Source organism: Salvelinus sp. IW2-2015, linkage group LG22 (genome assembly GCF_002910315.2).
Source record: "Salvelinus sp. IW2-2015 linkage group LG22, ASM291031v2, whole genome shotgun sequence".
Taxonomy (NCBI): Eukaryota; Metazoa; Chordata; class Actinopteri; order Salmoniformes; family Salmonidae; genus Salvelinus; species Salvelinus sp. IW2-2015.
In genome coordinates, this window is record NC_036862.1 from 19,548,463 (window position 1) to 19,564,915 (window position 16,453).

The 16,453-nt window shown below is 42.1% G+C and overlaps 1 protein-coding gene across 1 annotated transcript in view; it reads right to left on the reverse strand.

The window, feature by feature from the left end:
* The window catches only part of LOC111949813 (stAR-related lipid transfer protein 13), a 108,891-nt gene extending 95,837 nt beyond the window's left edge, over nt 1-13,054 (reverse strand). Inside the window, 1 exon segment of the mRNA XM_070433862.1 lies at nt 12,650-13,054. The gene's annotated coding sequence lies outside the window, so the exon portion shown is untranslated.
* Between the last annotated feature and the right edge of the window lie 3,399 nt (nt 13,055-16,453).

Sequence of the window (16,453 nt, forward strand, 5' to 3'; positions counted from 1 at the left end):
CAACAGATATTCACATGGAGGGAGAGGGACACCAGTTGACACCAAACACACAGTATATTCACATGGGGGAGAGCGAACACAGTGACACCAACACAGTATATTCACATGGAGGAGAGGAAACACAGTGACACCAACACACAGTTATATCACATGGAGGAGAGGAACACAGTGACACCAACACACAGTATATTCACATGGTAGGGAGAGGAACACAGTGACACCAACCACAAGTAATATTCACACTGGAGGAGAGAGGAACACAGGTTGACACCAACACATAGTATATTCACATGGAGGAGAGGAACACAGTGACACCAACACACAGTATATTCACATGAGGGAGAGAACACAGTGACACCAACACATCATGTATATTTCACATGGAGGGAGAGGGATACACAGTGACACCAACACACAGTAATGTTACATGAGAGGGAGAACACAGTGACACCAACACACATATATTACATGGAGAGAGGAGAGGGACACAGTGTGAGCACCAAGCACACAGATATTTCAATGGGGGAGGGAGAGGGACAGCAGTGACACCTAAACACAAGTATATTCACATGGAGGAGAGGACACAGTGACACCAACGACACTAGTATATTCACATGGAGGAGAGGACACAGTGAGCACCAACTACAACAGTATATTCACATGGAGGAGAGGGACACAGTTGACACCAACACACAGTATATTCACATGGAGGAGAGGAACACAGTGACACCAACACACAGATATTCACATGGAGGGGAGAGACACAGTGACACCAACACACAGTATATTCACATGGGGGAGAGGAACCCCAGTGACACCAACCACACGCAGTATATTCACATGGAGGGAGAGAACACAGTGACACCAACACACAGTATATGTCATTCCATGGAGGGGAGAGGACACAGTGAACACCAACACACAGTAATCATTCACATGGAGGAGAGGGACAACAGTATGACACCAACACACAGTTATATTCACATGGAGGAGAGGGGACACAGTGACACTCAACCACAACAGTATAATATCACAGGGAGGGAGAGACACAGTGGAACACAAAACGTATATTTTATCATGGATGGGAGATTAGCGCAGACATTGACACAACACACAGTATATTCACATGGAGCGAGAGGGGACACAGTTGACACACAACACACAGTTGTTCACATGATGAGGGACAAGGAAGAGGGAACGCACAGATGAGGTACCACACACAGTACTTATTCAGCATGGAGGAGGAGGGACAACAGTACACAAACGAGCATCAGTACTATTCACATGGAGAGGACCTATGTGGAGACACATCACTACAACACACAGTCATTACTCCACTATGCAGGCGAGAGGACACAGCGAGTGACACCCAACACACAGTATTTATTACCCACATGGTGGTTACCGAGAGGAGGAGCACAGTGACTATCCAGACTACACCATCGCTATATTCACTATGCCAAGAGGAGAGTAACACAGTGGTCACCAACACTATCACAGTATATTCAGTTACCAGGCCATGTGAGTGAGCAGCTGCCACCATCAGGTCGACACCACTACTCACCACAAGGTATATTCCACGATGGCACGTGTTGAAGAAGGAACACTAGAGTGACACCAAACCACCACCTACCGATATGGCCCATTGGAGGCTGACCTCCAGTGCGGAGCACGGATCCACAGTGACACCGAACCAACATAGTATATCTACACCAGGAGGTTGAGCACGAGGCTATACGAACACAGTGACACCAACACACAGTATATTCACATGGAGGGAGAGGAACACAGTGACACCAACACACAAAATATTCACATGGAGGGAGAGGAACACAGTGACACCAACACACAGTATATTCACATGGAGGGAGAGGAACACAGTGACACCAACACATGTGTGCAGGGATTTTTTCTGCATTTGAAATCCTTGGGCGGGTCACCTAACGTTGTGTCTTTCAGGTCGCCCAAACAGTGCTTAACATTTTTTACTAATTTTGGGGATTAAAAAAAAGCAGCTCAACAACTAAAAACAGATATAGAGTATGTAGAAAAGATAATGGATCTGTATATCTTTAAATCATTTAATCTTTGAGAACTAACAATCACCAAAATAAAAGCTAGACAGTCAGGGAGAATTGAAAATTCCCAAAACAATGAATTTAGTGGTATTGATTTTGTTATTATGTTTGAGCAAAATAACACAGCATTAGCCATGGCAAATTGCATAGAATGACAGGAAATAAGCTTTAAAACTGCAAACATTTCTCTCAGCTCCATGGAGACATTTATAGAATAGCAGGAAATTGGCTTAAAAATGTAAAAACGTCTCTACACTGGCAAGATGGGGGGCCTCTCAAATGTTCTCTAAAATTCAGCTGTGGTGACAGGCAGACTGCGTTCCTGCCACGACCCCTACCACACCCCTGCCACGTCCAGGATACCGAGATTTACCAGGATTTACCTCCGAAACCCATTCCCTGTTTCTCTGATAACAGAGAAACCAGTAAATTATAGTAAATTATTTCTATGAACAACGTGATGTGGAATGGAACTGTTAAATGATATGTAATGTCTAAATCTATCTTGGATATGGCCTTCTGCTCTACTATCTGCATGATCAATAATCAACGCTCAGGACGTGTGCGTATTTGTAGCCTACCGTAATTACTTCCACAAAATATTTGCCATTTATTCAAAGCGCACACATTCTTTATGCTGAAACTGTACACGCGACCTTGAAATGCACGGTATGAGCTTCATGCTCCTTTCCAATAAATGCAGAGGGTCTTATTCTGGTGACATGATGATCGATGCCTGATTGCCATTTTGACAAATAGTGGTTAAAATGCGATGGAAATATAGTGCATTCGGAAAGTATTCAGACCCCTTCACTTTTTCCACATTTTGTTACGTTATAGCCTTATTCTAAAATGGATTTACTCAGTACTTTCTTTAAGCACCTTTGGCAGCGCTTACAGCCTTGAATGTTCTTGGGTATGATGCTGCAAGCTTGGCACACCTGTATTTGGAGAGTTTCTCCCAATATTCTCTGCAGATCATCTGAAGCTCTGTCAGGTTGGATGGGGAGCGTTGCTGCACAGCTATTTTAAGGTCTCTCCAGAGATGTTAGATCGGGTTCAAGTCCGGGTTCTGGCTGAAGCCACTCCTGCGTTGTCTTGGCTGTGTGCTTAGGGTTGTTGTTCTGTTGGAACCTTTGCCCCAGTCTGAGGTAATGAACCTTCTGGAGCAGGTTTTCATCAAGGATCTCTCTGTACTTTGCGCCGTTCATCTTTCCCTCGATCCTGACTATTCTCCCAGTCCCTGCTGCTGACAAACATCCCCACAGCATGATGGCGCCACCACTATTCTTCATCGTAGGGATGGTGCCGGTTTTCCTCCAGACGTGACGCTTGGCATTCAGGCCAAAGAGTTCAACTTGGTTTTATCAGACCAGATAATCTTGTTTCTCATGGTCTGAGAGTCCTGTAGGTGCCTTTTGCTGAGGAGTGGCTTCCGTCTGGCCACTCTACCATAAAGACCTGATTGGTGGTGCTGCAGAGTTGGTTGTCCTTCTGGAAGGTTCTCCCATCTCCATGGAGGAACTCTGGAGCTCTGTCATAGTGACCATCGGGTTCTTGGTCATCTCCCTGACCAAGGCCATTCTCCTCCAATTGCTCAGTTTGGCCGGGCGGCCAGCTCTGGGAAGTGTCTTGGTGGTTCCAAACTTCTTCCATTTAAGAATGGAAGAAGTGTTCTTGGGGACCTTCAAAGTTGCAGAAGTGTTCCACTGTGTTCTTGGGGACCTTCAATGCTGCAGAAGGTTTTTGGTACACTTCCCCAGACCTGTGCCTCGACACAATCCTGTCTCGGAGCTCTATGGACAATTCCTTTGAATTCATGGCTTGGTTTTTGCTCTGACACGCATTGTCAACTGTGGGACCTTATACAGACAACAAAAACAATACAAATAAAATAACCTTATATAGACAGGTGTGTGCCTTTCCAAATCATGTCCAATCACAGGTGGACTCCAATTAAGTTGTAGAAACATCTCAAGGATGATCAATGGAAACAGGATGCACCTGAACTAAATTTCGAGTCTCATAGCAAAGGGTCTGAATGATTATGTAAATAAGGTATTTCAGTTTTTTATGTTCTGCCTGCGGTTACGGAACCCCTACCTGTCCCAGACCTGCTGTTTTCAACTCTTAATGATCGGCTATGAAAAGCCAACTGAGATTTATTCCTGATTATTATTTGACCATGCTTGTCATTTATGAACATTTTGAAAATCTTGGCTCTCTCTAATTTTCTCCTTCTCTCTTTACTTTCTCTCGAGGACCTGGCCCTAGACCATGCGTCGGACTGCCGCCCGTGTGATCCTTGCTGTCCCCAGTCCGCCTGGCCTTGCTGCTATTCCAGTTTCAGCTTTCTGCCTGCGGTTATTGAACGCCACTGTCCCAGAACTGTTGTTTTCAACTCTTGATGATCGCTATAAAAGCCAACTGAAATTATTCATGATATTATTTGACCATGCTTGTCATTATGAACATTTTTGAACATCTTGGCATAGTTCTGTTATAATCTCCACCGGCACAGCCAGAAGGACTGCCACCCTCATAGCCTGTTCTCTAGTTTCTCCTAGTTTTGGCCTTTCTAGTGGTTTTCCTGCCACGTGCCTACACCTGCATTACTAGCTGTTTGGGGTTTTAGGCTGGGTGTCTGTACAGCACTTCGAGATATTAGCTGATGTACGAAGGGCTATATAAAATAAAATTGATTGATTGATTGATTGATGTTTAATACATTTGCAAAKATTTCTAAAAAACGTTTTTTGCTTCGTCATTATGAGAAATTGTGTGTACATTGATAGGGAAAAAATATATTTCATTTATTTTTGAATAAGGCTGTAACTTAACGAAATGTGGAAAAAGTGAAGGGGTCTTTTATGTTAAACATGAAAATTGAACATGAAAATGTTAAGCTGCAATATGGAACTTTTTGGCTGACCCGACAAAATTCACATAGAAATGAAAGCAAGTCTAAGAAGCGGTAGATCTGTTCTATGTGTTATATTTCTATGCTTCCCGCTTTAAGTTTAATTTTTGCATCTGTTACTTTCTGTTTTGTACACCAGCTTCAAACACCTGAAAATACATTATGTTTGGTTATAGAAAATATATTTCATAGCAGTTTGGATGGTACAATGATTCTCTACACTATACTTGCTTGTTTTGTCACATAAACTGAAATTAGTACTGAGTCAAAGTGCAGGGGTATGCGATAATTGAGGTAGATATGTACAGTACATATAGGTAGGGGTAAAGTGACTAGGAAACAGTTAGGTAATAAGCAGTAGCAGCAGCGTATGTCATGAGTCAAAAGTGTTAGTGCAAAAGGGCTCAATGCAGATTGTCCGGGTAGCTATTTCGTTATTATTATTATTGCATCGGTAAAGCTTGCTGTGCGGTAGCAGAGAGATCAGTTTATGACTTGGGTGGCTGGAGTCTTTGACAATTTTTAGGGCCTTCCTCTGACACCTCCTGGTATAGAGGTCCTGGATGGCAAGGAGCTCGGCCCCAATAATGTACTGGGCCATACCCACTATCCTCTGTAGCGCCTTGTGGTTGGATGCCAAGCAGTTGCCATACAAGCGACGATGCAGCCAGTCAAGATGCTCTCAATGGTGCAGCTGTATAACTTTTGAGGATCTGAGGGCCTATACCAAATCTTTTCAGTCTCCTGAGGGGGAAGACGTGTTGTTGTCCCTTCTTCATGACTGTGTTGGTGAGTGTGGACCATGTTAATTCCTTAGTGATGTGGACACCGAGGAACTTGAAGCTCTCGAACAGCTCCACAGGCCCGAGCATGCCCCCTATGTGGAAGGGGGCATGCTCGGCCCTCCTGTTTACTGTAATTCATGATCAGCTCCTTTGTCTTGCTGACGTTGAGGCAAAGGTTGTTGTCCTGGCATCACCCTACCAGTTCACTGACCTCCTCCCTATAAGCTGTCTCATCGTCGTCGGTGATCAAGCCTACCACCGTCGTGTTGTCAACAAACGTATTAATGATGATGTTGGAGTCGTGCACGGCCATGACGATGTGTTGTTGCCTACCCTCACTACCTGGGGGTGGCCTGTCAGGAAGTGCAGGATCCAGTTGCAGAGGGAGGTGTTCAGGTCATGATAATGGAAAATAATCATCTCAGGAGCTTGACTTCTTTATTTAATTTCATTATATAGTCCAATTTTGTGTAGCCAGAGGTCTCACGATTCATTTACTTTATTCTGTGACAAACATTTTAAAACAAGACCTTGACCATTGACTAGAAATTGCTAGAAAGAGTATAGATTTTTAGGCTAACGAATGATAATGAATGCAATAAGAAAATGTTAGCTTTTATGTCAAATATATTCTACGTTAGAAAGGAACATAATGCACGGCCGGTATAGATTCGTGGGCAATGATCAACCACATGGCTATCAATGGTGCTGAATCTTCGCTAGAGCTTATCTGTTTGATTAGCGGAGAATCAGATATGTTCTCTCMAACAAAATCACCACAATAAGATAAGCGGGTTATCATAAACAGCCCAAACTTTCCCAAATTCCCCCGATAGCCAGGTGCAAGGGGAGAGAAAATGACCAAGATGCATATTTCAATCAAAGGTAGGCTAAAATGAATGTAGACTAGTTATAACTATACTAATTATATATAATATAATAACTATATAACTATATATAATAACTATTTAACTAACTATATATAATATTTTACCAGTCAGCCAACAACGCTTCATAGGCCTACATTAAAGCTAGGCTACATCAACAAAATAGTGTGGTGACTGAGAGAACTTTGAGTTATAAAATCAAGAAATCGTTAGATTCATGTGTAGTCTATATTTAGCCATGTATGGTATAATCATGTCTGATTATTTTTCGCTGGTATTATATGCTTTTACTTAGCACTTCCGATTTGAACGGGAATACCGGGAAGCCCAGTAATTTCTTGCAATTTTCTCGGGAAGTAGATTCTCAAGGAAATATTCGATTCTCAAGGAAATATTCAACCCTAGTCTCTACATGTTTTTATTCTGTGAAACAGATCCCACAACTGAGGAACTCAATCTATTGTTTCATTGTATCTGAACTATTTTTTAAGAAACCTACAACATTTTACCTCTACAGCTCATACTAACCCACGGTGAGGACACCAGGACTAACAAACCAGACAGACCTGGAAGTCAGAGAGGAAAACAGACTCAAACTGTCGATATTATTACGCATATTAATTGTTAATTATGGAAATTAAGATACGCAAGATTTTGGAATATATATAGTTTTTAATAGCTATATATAAAGCAAATTGAGGTGAGAGAATTGGAAATGCTTTTACCGGTTGATCTACTTCTGTTCTGTGGGTGGCACCGTGTGCTCTTTTCAAAGGATGGGTCCTGGCCTTTTGGGGGGCCTAGGGATCCAGGGGGGCGGGGGTGGTCTGCCGGTCACTGGAATGACAACCCAACTTGGGATGGGGAGGGGCTTTAGCGGGTGGAATAGTGGAGAACTGGAATGACAACCCAACTTGGGATGGGGAGGGGCTTTAGCGGGTGGAATAGTGGAGAACAATTGGAGGGTTACTGTCACACCCTGATCTGTTTCACCTGTCTTTGTGCTTGTCTCCACCCCTCTCCAGGTGTTGCCAATCTTCCCCATTATCCCCAGTGTATTTATACCTGTGTTCTCTGTTTGTCTGTTGCCAGTTCGTTTTGTTTCGTGAAACCTAGCAGCGTTTTTCCCCTTGCTCCTGTCTGTTTTAGTTTTCCCGGTTTTGACCATTCTGCATACCCTGAGCCTGCCTGCCGTTCTGTACCTTGTGCACCCTATCTGCATTACTGACCTCTGCCTGCCCTTGACCTGTCGTTTTGCCTGCCCCTGTACTAGTAATAAACTTTTGTATAGCCAGTTATAATTGTAATGGCATAGCAGATAATAAGAAAAGACAAACAATATTTACCGGGCTTAAAGAGAAGGAATATAATATCTATTGTTGACAGGAAACTTATTCAACAATTTTAGATGAAGTTGTGTGGAAAAATGACTGGGGGGCGAAATATATTTCTCCCATGGGCAAAGAAACTCAAAAGGGGTGATGATATTAATTAACAGTAATTTTGATCCGAATGCGCAAATTGTCCTAACAGATACGCAAAGTAGATGGATGATTTTAAATATGTTATTGGACCATAAACAGATATGGCTCATTAACCTTTACGGACCAAATAATGATGATCCACATTTCTTTGTAAATATTTATTATAAATTATCCACCCTACAAGCAATACAAGACTCTATTATTATGGTGGGAGATTATAATACTGTTTTAAATACCTCAATGGACCGTAAAGGAAATCACACTACAAACTATCACCCTCAAATGTCATGGATGTATCGAAACTAGTCGATATATGGAGGCTTAAATATCCTGACCTAGTGAGATATACATGGCAGAGGCTCAATCAAGCTAGTCGTCTTGACTACTTTCTTATGTCATTCTCGTTGGCACCAAAAGTTTAAAAAGTGTTGATAGGGGACAGAATGTGGTCGGACCATCAGATAATTAGCATATACATTACTCTTACTGAATTTCCACGTTGGAGAGGATATTGGAAATTTAATCAAAGCCTATTGGATGATTACTTGTTTTTATCTAGGACAGAGGAATTTATAAGTGAATTCTTCCGACATAACATAGGTACAACAGATCCCCTTATTGTATGGGACACTTTTAAATGTGCCTTTAGAGGCCATGAAATGCAGTACTCAGCTCTAAAACAAACGCAATTTAGGTCAAAAGAGTCCATATTAACAAAGGAAATAGAAGGTCTAACAGAACAGATGGATAGCAATAAAAACTGTACCAGATTAAATGAGAGGAAATACAAAAAGAAATGGAGGAACTCATTCAAGAAAGATCAAGTGTAATATATTATAAAAGTAAAGCAAACTGTATGGAATATTGGGAAAAATTCACAATTTAAAAAAATCTTCAACATAGAAATACTACCAAAAAGAATTTACTGAAACTTGTTACAAATGACGGAGTCAACCATGATTCATCAAATTATATTTTGAAAGAGGAAGCAAAGTACTTTAAGCATATGTTTTCATTTCAGTCTCCTACATCTTCTCTAACCGAAGCTCATTGTATGTATTTTTTTTCTATTAATAATGTAAAATTAACATCTGTGAAGAAAGACTCATGTGAAGGCGAAATTACAGAGGAGGAACTTCTTGATGCATTTAAAGCCTTTAAGTCTGTGAAAACTCCAAGGGCTGGATGGCATATCAGTTGAGGTATACCAAACTTTTTTGGGGTATACTTGTCAGGTTTTGGCCAGGACTATTCTGGTTTTGGTCACTAGATGCCCCCATTGCGCCTTTTTGAACCTTTTGTTTTTTCCCTTGTTCTAGTTATTGTATGCACCTGTGCCTTATTTCCTTGTAGGTATTTAAACCCTTAGTGTTCCTCAGTTCTTTGCTCTGTGTTTGTATGTTAGCACCCAGCCCCAGCCATGCTGTGAACATATATTTCTCTAGTTMGATTTTCCTGAGGTACTCTGGTTTTGTTCTTGTTTATTTTTGATTAGTCATTTGAGGTTTGTTTTTTCCCTGCTGTTCTTACCACTTTGTGGATTTTCATTGTATTTTGGAGGATATTCATTTTTTTCTCTTGGCTTTACTTTTGACGTTGTGGATTTATATTTTTTGCCTGAAGATCTTTTACCTTGATTAAACCACCGTCTCTAGTACTGCTGTGTCTGCCTCATATTCTGGGTTCTGCCGACTATTAGTGACTGTTTCTCACACCGGGTCCTGACAATACTCAGAGGACCATTATTAGCATGTTTTAACCACTCCTYTGTAAATGGTAGATTATCAGAAACTCAACAAGAAGGTCTGATTTTGTTATTACTGAAACAGGATACAAGTGGTAAATATAAAGATCCAGTCCATTAATTWAAAAAATTGGAGGCCCCTTACACTTCAGTGTGTGATGGTAAAATTTTACAAAAAAAATGTATAGCACATAGAATTAAAAAGGTATTGTCGGATATTATTCATTCTAATCAGACAGGTTTTTCACATGGACGATACATTGGAGATAATATAACACAAGTACTGAAAACAATAGAACACTATGAAAAACTGGGAAACCAGGCCTGCTATTCATAGCTCTATGAAAAACTGGGAAACCAGGCCTGCTATTCATAGCTGACTTTGAAAAGGCTTTTGATAAAGTGCGACGAGTTTATATATAAATGCCTGGAACATTTCAATTTTGGAGAATATTTTATTAAATGGGTTAAAGTCATGTATAGTAACCCTAGGTGTAAAATAATAAATAATGGCTACATCTCAGAAAGTTCTAAATTGTCAAGAGGGGTAAAACAAGGTTGTCCACTATCGGCATATCTATTTATTATGGCCATCGAAATGTTAGCTATTTAAATCAGATCCAACAATAATATCAAGGGGTCCCAGAACAACAGCAAAGGACCTTGTGAAGATGCTGGAGGAAACAGGTACAAAAGTATCTATATCCACAGTAAAACGAGTCCTATATTGACACAAACCTGATATGCCGCTCGGCAAGGAAGAAGCCACTGCTCCAAAACCGCCATAAAAAAGCCAGACTACGGTTTGCAACTGCACGTGGGGACAAAGATCGTACTTTTTGGAGAAATGTCCTCTGGTCTATATACAGTGGGGAGAACAAGTATTTGATACACTGACAATTTTGCAGGTTTTCCTACTTACAAAGCATGTAGAGGTCTGTCATTTTTATCATAGGTACACTTCAACTGTGAGAGACGGAAATCTAAAACAAAAATCCAGAAAATCACATTGTATGATTTTTAAGTAATTAATTTGCTTTTATTGCATGACATAAGTATTTGATACATCAGAAAAGCAAGAACTTGAATATTTGGTACAGAAACCTTAGTTTGCAATTACAGAGATCATACGTTTTCTGTAGTTCTTGACCAGGTTTGCACACACTGCAGCAGGGATTTTGGCCCACTCCTCCATACAGACTCTCCAGATCCTTCAGGTTTCGGGGCTGTCCGTGGGCAATACGGACTTTCGGCTCCCTCCAAAGATTTTCTTATTGGTTCAGGTCTGGAGACTGGCTAGGCCATCGCAGGACCATTTGAGAGCTTTCTTACGGAGCCACTCCTTAGTATCCTGGCTGTGTGTTCGGGTCGTTGTCATGCTGGAAGACCCAGCACGACCCATCTTCAATGCTCTTACTGAGGGAAGGAGGTTGTTGGTCAAGATCTCGCGATAACACATGGCCCCCATCCATACCTCCTCAATACGGTGCAGTCGTCCTGTCCCTTTGCAGAAAACATCCCAAAGATGATGTTTCCACCTCCATGCTTCACGGTTGGGATGGTGTTTTGGGGTTGTACTCATCCTTCTATTCCTCCAAAACACGGCCGAGTGGAGTTTAGAGCAAAAAGCTCTATTTTTGTCTCATCAGACCACTGACCTTCTCCCATTCCTCCTCTGGATCATCCAGATGGTCATTGGCAAACTTCAGACGGGCCTGGACATGCGCTGGCTTGAGCAGGGGGACCTTGCGTGCGCTGCAAGGATTTTAATCCATGACGGCGTAGTGTGTTACTAATGGTTTTCTTTGAGACTGTGGTCCCAGCTCTTCTTCAGTCATTGACCAGGTCCTGCCGTGTAGTTCTGGGCTGATCCCTCACATTCCTCATGGATCATTGATGCCCACGAGGTGAGATCTTGCATGAGCCCCAGACCGAGGTGATTGACCGTCATCTTGAACTTCTTCCATTTTCTAATAATTGTGCCAACAGTTGGTTGCTTCTCACCAAGCTGCTTGGCTATTGTCCTGTAGCCCATCCCAGCCTTGTACAGGTCTACAATTTATCCCTGATGTCCTTACACAGCTCTCTGGTCTTGGCCATTGTGGAGAGGTTGGAGTCTGTTTGATTGAGTGTGTGGACAGGTGTCTTTTATACAGGTAACGAGTTTCAAACAGGTGCAGTTAATACAGTAATGAGTGGAGAACAGGAGGGCTTCTTAAAGAAAACTAACAGGTCTGTGTGAGAGCCGGAATTCTTTACTGGTTGTAGGTGATCAAATACTTATGTCATGCAATAAAATGCAAATTAATTACTTAAAAATCATACAATGTGATTTTCTGGATTTTGTTTTAGATTCCGTTCTCCACAGTTTGAAGTGTACCTATGATAAAAAATGACAGACCTCTACATGCTTTGTAAGTAGGAAAACCTGCAAAATCGGCAGTGTATCAAATACTTGTTCTCCCCACTGTATATATTTGCAAAAAGATATATGAGGGATTGGAAGTGATGCAAACAATTACATTGATGGAAGCTACAATCTATCTGCAATAAATAATAATAATAAAAAAGATTATCATTAAAAAAACTGCCTCAAAGGGCTATGAAAACAGAAAACAAACAGACAGAGAATGGAACCCTATTCCCTTTATAGTGCATTACTTTTGACCCGGGCCGATATGGATAGGGATTGGTCAAAAGTTGTGCACTATATAGGGAATAGGGTGCCATTTGAGATGCAAGTAGTCTTACCTGTTAGGTGGAGAATAGTCATGTTTGTTGTCTAAACAGACAAACTGAGATCATCGCAACAAAACACTGGAGAGAGACAGTCGTAGTGGAAGTTCTCTTAAGACACAAGAGAGAGCAGGAGAGAGAGTGAGGGACTAGGAGATTCTCTCAGAAGAGACAGAGGAGCGAGAGTAAAAGAGAGAGAAAAGAAAGAAAAGTGAGAGAGTAGAAGAGAAAGAGAAAAGAGAGAGTAGAAGAGAGAGAGAAAAGAGAGAGAGTAGAAGAGTCTCCTGTCAGAAGTGCAGCCACTGTGTTTCCAGTCAGCATGTCAAGCAGGTCTTCCTCTGCAGGGCAATACTGTCATCTCAACTATCCCTCTATCTGTCCTCCCTCAGGGGCTGGTGGAGGTTAGCGCTGGCTACCTCTATGCATGCTGCTAGCGCTCTGACTAAGCCATTCAGAATATGCGTAAGGGCATGGAGTGTGAGAGTGAGTGTGTGTATTTGTGTGGGAGGTGGAAAGGGGAGGAGAGAAGAGATACTGTAGGAGAGAGAAAGATGAAGTGGGCGTGAGAAAGGGAGTAAGGGAGAGAGAGGAGCAGTATTCGGTATTTGGCACCGTAAGAGAGCAAGGTAATATGTGGTTCCAACTAACACAACATGTTCGGATGTGAAGACAGAGTGACCTCATGGCTGTATTGTCACTGGACTCAGAGTGTGTGTGTTGTGTGTACGTGTGTGTGTTATCCTATCTGGACGCAACAGCATGGCAGTCATTCCTGAGGCGCAGTAGAGCAGATTACTACTGAGGAGGAGCGACACCATGCCTTGATATCCTGCTGTAGCTGGTTAAAATACAAAGACACAGATAGCACAAATAAGTAATTCCAAAGGATCCTCTCAGGGTCAAAGATATGCTGCTATGTTGTAGGGAAAAGTGTCAAACCGAGATATAATAAGGTATGTTAAGTATTTGCCATAATGATAGTGCCTTGTTTGTCCCCCCCAAAAATTGTTAAAATGTGAAGTTAGTCATAACTAATCTACTTTAGTTCTACCATATACTGTCCATTACTGAATGACAGACAGGAGTCATTGATGGCAGCTCTGCACGACATCAGACTAGCAAAGAAGGAGTCTGAACTAACCTGAGAGAGAGAGAGAGAGAGAGAGAGAGAGAGAGAGGAAGAGAGAGAGAGAGAGAGAGAGAGAGAGAGAAGAGAGAGAGAGAGAGAGAAGAGGGAGGAGCAGCTTCATTCATTCATTACCCTTCCTCACCCCCTCTTCTCACCACTCCTCACCCCCTCTCCCTGTCTTCCTAACCGCATCCTCCTCCCCCATCATCTCTCCTCCTCTCTCTCGAAGCCATAATCACAAATCAGCCCCTGCTGCACTCTGACCTCCTCCCAGTCTTACTCTCATTTAAAAAACTCTGCTATCCACCCATGGCTATCTTTCTCTGTCAACAATAGTTTCCAGACATCTTCTTTGAAAGCTGTTTTATGCTGTTGTCACGGCACTCCGTACATCTAATTTAAGGTGTTTATGAGCAACCAGCCTGCGCCTTAATATACTAGTACATCTAAACATCAGAGAACAGTCATAAACACAGGAAACACTACTGTTACTGTATGCTTGCACAGTATTGTCATATCTAAATTAAATGTGCCATATGTAGTAAGGAAAAAAGACATTAGAAAAAAGGGTTCCAAAAGGGTTGACAGCCCATAGGGGAACACTTTTTGATTCCAGGTAGAACCGTTTTGAGTTCCATGTAGAATCCTCTGTAGAAAGGGTTCTACATGGAACCCAAAAGGGTTCTACCTGCAACCAAAAAAGGGTTTGTCAAAAGGTTCTCCTATGGGGACAGCCGAGGACCCTTTAAGGTTCTAGATAGCACCTTTTTTTCCTAGAGTAATGAGTAAAGGTTAAGATGTTTTCATTGGGTAAAATAGTTCAAAAAAGTATTCAGACCTCTTGACTTTTACCAAATTCTGTTACGTTATAGTCTTACTCTAAAATGGATTAAATAAATAAAAAATCTAGCAATCTACACACAATACCCATAATGACAAAGTGAATGTATTCTAAATAAAAAAACAGAAATACCTTATTTACAATAGTATTCAGACCTTTTGCTATGAGACTCGAAATTGACCTCAGGTGCATTGTCCGTAGAGCTCCAGACAGGATTGTGTCGAGAGACAGGATGCAGGAGGTGCAGGATGCAAACATTTATGCAGCATTGAAGGTCCCCAAGAACACAGTGGCCTCCATCATTCTTAAATGGAAGAAGTTTGAAACCACCAAGACTCTTCCTAGAGCTGGCCGCCCGTCCAAATTGAGGAATCGGGGGAGAAGGGCCTTGGTCAGGGAGGTGACCAAGAACCCGATGGTCACTCTGACAGAGCACTATAGTTCCTCTGTGGAGATGGGAGAACCTTCCAGAAGGACAACCATCTCTGCAGCATTCCACTAATCAGGCCTTTATGGTAGAGTGGCCAGACGGAAGCCCCTCCTCAGTAAAAGGCACATGGCAGCCCGCTTGGAGTTTGCCAAATGGCACCTAAAGACTCTCAGACCATGAGAAACAAGATTCTCTGGTCTGATGAAACCAAGATTGAACTCTTTGGCCTGAATGCCAAGCGTCATGTCTGGAAGAAACCTGGCACCATCCCTAAGGTGAAGCATGGTAGTGGCAGTATCATGCTGTGGGAATGTTTGTTAGCAGCAGGGACTGGGCGACTAGTCAGGATCGAGGGAAAGATGAACGGAAAAAAGTACAGAGAGATCCTTGATGAAAACCTGCTCCAGAGCGCTCAGGACTTCAGACTGGGGCGAAGGTTCACCTTCCAACAGGACAACGACCCTAAGCACACAGCCAAGACAACGCAGAGGAGGCTTAGGGACTAGTCTCTAAATGTCCTTGAGTGGCCCAGCCAGAGCCCGGACTTGAACCCGATCTAACATCTCTGGAGAGACTTGAAAATAGCTGTGCAGCAGAACTCCCCATCCAACCTGAAAGACCTTGAGAGGATCTGCAGAGAAGAATGGGAGAACCTCCCCAAATACAGGTGTGCCAAGCTTGTAGCGTCATACCCAAGAAGATTCGAGGCTGTAATCGCTGCCAAAGGGGCTTCAACAAAGTACTGAGTAAAGGGTCTGAATACTTATGTAAATGTTATATTTTATTATATATTTTTTTATATATTACCAAAAATCTCTAAATACCTGTTTTGCTTTGTTATTATGGGGTATTGTGCGTAGCTTGATGAGGGGGGGAAATAATTTAATACATTTTAGAATAAGGCTGTAACATAACAAAATGTGGAAAAAGTCAAGGGGTCTAAATGCTTTCCAAAGGCACTGTATAGCGATTGTCCTGGGTTGTTTCACATACAATAGTGTTCAAAGGCGATTGAAACTGAAAAGAGACAGAAGTCCTGTGTGGCTCAGTTGGTAGAGCATGGTGCTTGCAATGCCATGGGGGGTTGTGGGTTTGATTCCCATGGGGGACCAGTATAAAAATGTATTCACTCACTACTGTATGTCGGTCTTGATAAGAGTGTCTGGTAAATATACAGTGTAACTAGAGAGATATGGAGCGAGTGTACATTAGATAGAATGGTCCCCTTTTGGTTCTGTTGCGTGCTGCTTGGTTGAATGACATTCCTTAGTGGCCTTGGTGGTCCTATCTGTGTTTGCGTTGGCTTTGTTGTTGTCTGAACAAGCAGATAAAAAGCTCACAGAATGCAAAATACATCGCTTTTGTTTACTACAGTGTCTTATACGGTCTGCTATGATAGACTGTAGTCTGAGTTCTGAC